General features: G+C 34.5%; 1 pseudogene; it reads left to right on the plus strand.

The window, feature by feature from the left end:
- The first annotated feature begins 4,804 nt into the window (after positions 1 to 4,804).
- On the plus strand, positions 4,805 to 5,892 carry LOC149544089 (pathogenesis-related thaumatin-like protein 3.8; annotated as a pseudogene).
- Positions 5,893 to 6,202: the final 310 nt, after the last annotated feature.

The raw sequence follows: 6,202 nt of genomic DNA on the forward strand, positions 1-6,202 counted from the left end.
AGAAAGGAGCACATAACACAAGGATTTGCCAGTGGGGAAAAACCTTTCGGTAAAACAACCCCACCCCTTCAGAACCTGCACAATGTATTATCTTCAACACGAGGTTACAATACACTTGCAATGCAAGTTCAACATCAACAACAGAAGACTCCAATAGCTACTCACAATACCAACAATACACCTTTTTCGCATCGCATCTCTTCGCAACCCTAAAAACACTTATAACATGCGCTTCACTTTAGGGCTACTCCCAAAAGGTAAACCGTATTAGGGTTTTACCATTCTCTAAGAAAATAGGAACCCCCCCCACTATTGGAGTAGAGTGCACAGTACTCAAATATCTTAGTTGCCACATGTCTTCACCTGTCATTGAATCTTCCTAACATAGCTCTTACGTGTCATAGGAATCCGTCATAACCATTTTAGTCATGATCTCCTTACACACAATTCAAGATGTCAACACATCAACATTATTTGCAAGAAATACATTTTACAAAATAAATAATAATAAGAATAGGAATTATACAAGGTTGAGACACCTTATTCCTAACAAAAACTAGTAGTATTATTTAGAATTTAAAAATGAAGAAAAATAATGAAATGTGTAGAAATAGATTAAATTTAGGATCATAATTTTTAATAATTATTTGGAATAATAATTGATATATTTTCCTAAAATTATTAAAGTCAATTTTTTATTTGTTGAAAAATGCTAAAATTTAGGGGTCTAGTTCCCACCACAAAACTATATGGAAATAAAATTATTTGTCCTTTATCTTAGATTATGTTATAGATAATATATATAGCTAGAACAATCAAAAATAAAAATTGGCTTTAGACCTATAGTTTGTCTTTTATAATGATTCAAATTTCAACTCACTTGAAATCGATAGTTTTCATCTTCCATCACATTTTTCAAATCAAATCTATTCAACCAAAAGTAAAATCATAAATTCTAGAAGAGGACTCTGCCCTCTAGAACATCATATGATTTTTAATTTTTTTTATATGATTTAATATTTTTTTCTTTCTCAAAATGGACATCTTCTCGAGTGTTAAAATACGCACTTGTAGAATGTTTTAATTACAATATACTATATCTAATTAAAACACTATAAACTCTATATGAGAATATTCTTGACTTTGAGCTCTATAAAATGGTGTTTATATGTTATTAAAATTACATCATAAAAAATAGAAAGAGTTATTGAAATGTCAGTTTTCTGAAATAAATTTTTTCTTTAGTAATTAGATACAAACTAGTATAAAACATGCATTTAATAGACATTTTCAATTGGAAAAGTGTGAGACCATATATAACTTAGCTAGAATGTTATCTAGATCATATGTTTGGAGAAAAAAAAAAAAAAAAAAGATAAAAACACCCAAATTTAGTCATTCTGATTAGTCAGCCTAAAATGTGACACAACTTTGTACTTTTACCCATGATATCTTGCATACAAGTATTTACTTAAGTACACTTCACCACAACATTTCCAATAAGTTTAAGCTCACTTTTATTAAACTCCAACCTAAAAGCTTCAGCAAGTTTTATGCCCTATGAACTATTAATACTAAATCCTATTATGCTCATCAATTGATAAGTAAGAAATGTTTTCTGGTATAAATCAAATTGTTATTGTGATGAGGATTGAACTGTGTTATTTTATGAGTTGAACTCATTGAGCTCTATTTAGTGAATAGTGAATCATAATAATGTATGATCTCTCATAAAAAATAAATGGATCAATTAACACGTGTTGCATCTAGATGATGCTCATAGAGGTGAAACACTAAGACTTCTTGGGAGGTCACTCATCCTTGTGCCATAGAGTTTCCTCCAAGGTTAAGCTTACTTTTCTTCTAATTCTATTTCAAAAAACTTCATCAAGTGGTGTGATGTATGAGCCATTCATTATAAAGATCATTAAATTCATCAGTTGATAAGTATGATATATTTTCCACAATAAGTCAAATTATGACAATTTTATCAATAGTCAACTATGTATTTTTTAAGTTTAAGTAACTAACCCATGTTTCATGAGTATTGGCTCATAAGAACCCATCTTTGATGACAATGAATAGAAAAATTAGCACTCATTATATATAGGTAATATTCATTGAGGTGAAGCATCGAGACTTCCTAGGTGGTCAACCATCCCGCAACAATTCCAACTTGAGCATGTTTAACCATGAAGTTTCTTCCAAGGATAAGCCCACTTTTCTTGAAACCATATTTGTGAAACGTTGAACAAGTATTTTATCTTATGAACCATTGATTATAGATCCTATTAAGCTCATTAATTAATAAGTAGGAGATATATAACATAACAAGTTACATTGTGATATTACTCCAAGATTCTACTATAAAGTTTTTGAGTCAAACTTATTGACCATGTGCTGTGAGTAGTACCCATCTATCATGGGAATGAATGTTGCTCACAAAACTAAATCACTTAGACTTCTAGAAAGAAGATGCATCCTAGAACTACTCCAGATCAAGCACACTTAATCAAAAAGTTTTCTTCAAGGTTAAGCCCACTTTTTTGGCAACCCTATTTATAAAACCTTTGACAAGGATTCTATCTTATTAACCATCCATTATAAATGTTCGTAAACTCGTCAATTGATAAGTAGAAAATATTTTTGAAAATAAGTTAAATTTTGATATTGTTATAAGGATTCAACTATGTAGTTTATTTGTCAAACTTGTCGACTCATGTTTCAAGAGTAGTGGTTCACAAGAACCCATTTCTCATAAAAAGAAATGGAACAAGCACTTATTATACCTAGCCAATGGTTATGTAAAGGTGAAAGATGAAGACTTTTGAAGAGGCTTCCCATCTCAATATTACACTGGGTCAAGCATGCTTGACCAGAGAGTTTCCTCTAAGGACAAGCCATGTTGCTTGCACTCCCATTTGCAAAAAATCAAAAAATGTTACACTTTATGAAGCATTCATTATAAACCTTTTAAGATCATTAGATCATAGGTACATGATATTTTCTACATGTCAAATTGTCATATCTCTATCACCATTCAACTATATAGATTTTGAGGCAAACTCATTGACCTATGTTTCATGAGTAGTGGTTCACAAGAACCCATCTCACATAAGAACTCAACAACCCATCTTTAAGAAAAAAGTAATACTTACAAGATTACACACACGCGCGCGCACGCCCACACACACACACACACATTTGTTCTTATACACATAATTTTAAAATTATGATTTTACATGGACATTTTGAAAGCTGCAAAATTAAATTTAAGAATAAAAAATTCTTAAAAGTCTAATATATGCACCCATTATATGAGTTTAAAACTAAACCCTACTAAAGAATTCTAAATTGCATTAAAGGCCCATTTGTTTGTTGGAATAGGAATAGGAAATATATTATGTGTTTGGTACCCCAAATTAGAATAGGGAATAGGCATACATATTCCAATTTTGCCCCTCAAATGAGCATATGTCCATTTCAAAAAGTAGTTATTGGAATAGATCATTCCTATTCCCAATCTGATTTTATTTTTAAGTTTTAACAAAAAAAAATTATTATTATTATTCTTTTTGTTTAAAGCATTTTTAAAACATTTTTAAAAACATTTTTTAATAATATTTTTTAATTATATCTATTTGTTTGAAGAAATAAAATAAATTAGTTTTCTCATTAACTTCAATTAATAAAATGAAAATGAAAATAAACTAACTATTTTACCATTATTGAAAAAATAAATCAAAAAGCAATAAATTAAAACAAAATAATCTAAGGATTTTATTTTTTTTAATACAAAACTTAACCTTATTCCTATTCCATTTTTGTACAACTAAACAATGGATTAACATATTCCCAATTGAATTCCAAGTCAACCAAATATGATTGGAATTGCCCTTTTCTATTCCCATTCCCATTCTATTTTTCTATTCTAATTTTCAATTCCTATGTCAGCAACCAAAGGAACTCTAAAGTCTAATCCGTTACCAAATTACCTGTTGTTAAAGGACAACCTAGCGGCAATGTCTAGATCCATCATATCCTATGTTAGAATGCTTTCTTACAAATGCTCGCACCCTTTCCCAAATTCAACGTATTCGTACACCTATTATTTGAATATGTTGTGTAGTCAATGGGCCCTTGGTCTACTGGTGAAGTTGAATGGCTCACAAAGAGCCCATCAGGGATCAAGTCTTGCTGAGTGCAAGGTTCTGACATCATAAGGGATGAGGCCAGGATCGTGCCCCGAGTGATTTTGATGGCATGGATGCCTTTCAGTGCTTGGCTCTAAGCCAAAGAGGTTCAGGCACAACTAGGCCTGTATCGGGTTACTAAAATGTCGATTTTGATGGCATGGATGCCCTTCAGTCCTTGGCTCTAAGCCGAAGAAGTTCAGGCACAACTGGGCCTGTATCGGGTTACTAAAATGTCTAGTGGTGGCCTTCACTGGTTGGTAGCTCACAGGCTTCGTGCCTCGCTGCGCTGCCTCACAGATCTCAACCCTACATCAAAAAAAAAAAAAAAAAATGCTATGTAGTTTTTCAGCAATGCACAAATGGTCAAAGCAGGAGATTGATAGAAGTCTTACCTTGAAATTTAAAGAAGTCAATACGCGGCTTTGAAGTCTGCTCTTGCCTTTGACCGTAACACGTGGAACTCTCCTCCCTATGGAGAGAAGAAAACTACATGAAACTTCTCGCCGAAAATGGGCTAGTAAAGCCATTAAGTCATATAGACAAGTCATGTCATGAAAGATTAAATAAGGTGCGAATTTGAATACTGATAACCCTTATAGAGACCCAAAGCTTTTGTAAGATGCACGGCTTCTCCCTGATTCCCTTCGATCTTCTCTATATCAAATAAATCCCCGTATACCCAATCTATCCATTTCCATTCAATCGAGACTCTATAATGGGAAGAGTATCAGATCTTGCGCTTCTTCTTGTGGCAAGACTGGCTATCTCTTTATATGTGCAAGGTAAGCTGTATTGCTAACAACATACGTCGTGTGTGTTGTTGAACAGTACATACATCTCTCTAAGGCTTACGATAATATTCGGTATATGTGTGTATGTTTTGTCGCAGAGGCGGCAGCGGTTAAGTTCGAGATTCGAAACCAGTGCGGGTACACAGTGGGCTGCGGGATTAACCGGTGGAGGGCAGCAGCTGGACCAGGGTCAGACATGGACGGTAGATTTGCCGGCGGGGACACAGTCGGCAAGATTCTGGGGTCGAACGGGCTGCTCTTTCGATGCGAACGGGAATGGAAACTGCCAAACCGGTGATTGCGGCGCCAAACTGAACTACGAAGTCTCTGGAGGAGCTGCCACAACGCTGGCCGAGTACGGATTGAGTGACTCTGGTGGACGGCTTCAATATTCCCCTCGCCATCAATCCCACCAATACGAAGTTCACCGCTCCTACCTGTAAAGCCGACATAAATGCCGTGTGCCCTTCTGAGTTGAAGGTCAACGGCGGATGCAACACTGCCTGCAATGTCTTTAAAACTGACCAGTATTGCTGCACTGGCACCTATGCCAACGACTGCCCTCCCACAAACTACTCGATGATATTCAAGAAGCATTGCCCTCAGGCTTACAGCCATGCCATGGACGATGACTCCACATTCGTTTGCCCTTCTGGTACCGACTATATCATCGAATTCTGTCCAACCAAGCCCATGGGCGCGGACAAACAAATACATGTATATATAGTTTTAAATGTGAGTAGTATACAAGTAACTATTCTCTTGTATTTACGCTAATGGTGCTTGTGGATTTGATGTGGGCCTGTGTGAAGTGTCATCATTTATTTTTTTGGTAATTTAGGGTCCGTTTGGTTTGTGGAATTTAAAAAACCTGGATTTCTACAAATCTTGGTTTAGCCAAACCAAGGTTTTGCATATCTTCATTTCAATTTTTTACTTAAACTGTTTGTTTCACTCAGAAGATGCGTGTCAATTGTGTAAGCTTGGAGTTGAAGGTAAATTTCAAAAAGTAGTCCAAACTATTATTTTTACACTCCTTAAAAAACAAAACCAGGTTTTGATTTTCAATTCTTGCTTGCTAGTAGGAATTTGGAAAACCTGGTTTTGAGGCAAAATTGGAAGTTGCGTATGCTAGTTTCATTTTCCAAATTTTGAAACAAATGCACAGATTTTCAAATCCAAGTTTTGAAAAAGCCAATTCCTATCATCTTACCT

Source organism: Cupressus sempervirens, chromosome 8 (assembly GCF_028749045.1).
Source record: "Cupressus sempervirens isolate cs-2001-9-10 chromosome 8, ASM2874904v1, whole genome shotgun sequence".
In the NCBI taxonomy this organism is placed as follows: domain Eukaryota; kingdom Viridiplantae; phylum Streptophyta; class Pinopsida; order Cupressales; family Cupressaceae; genus Cupressus; species Cupressus sempervirens.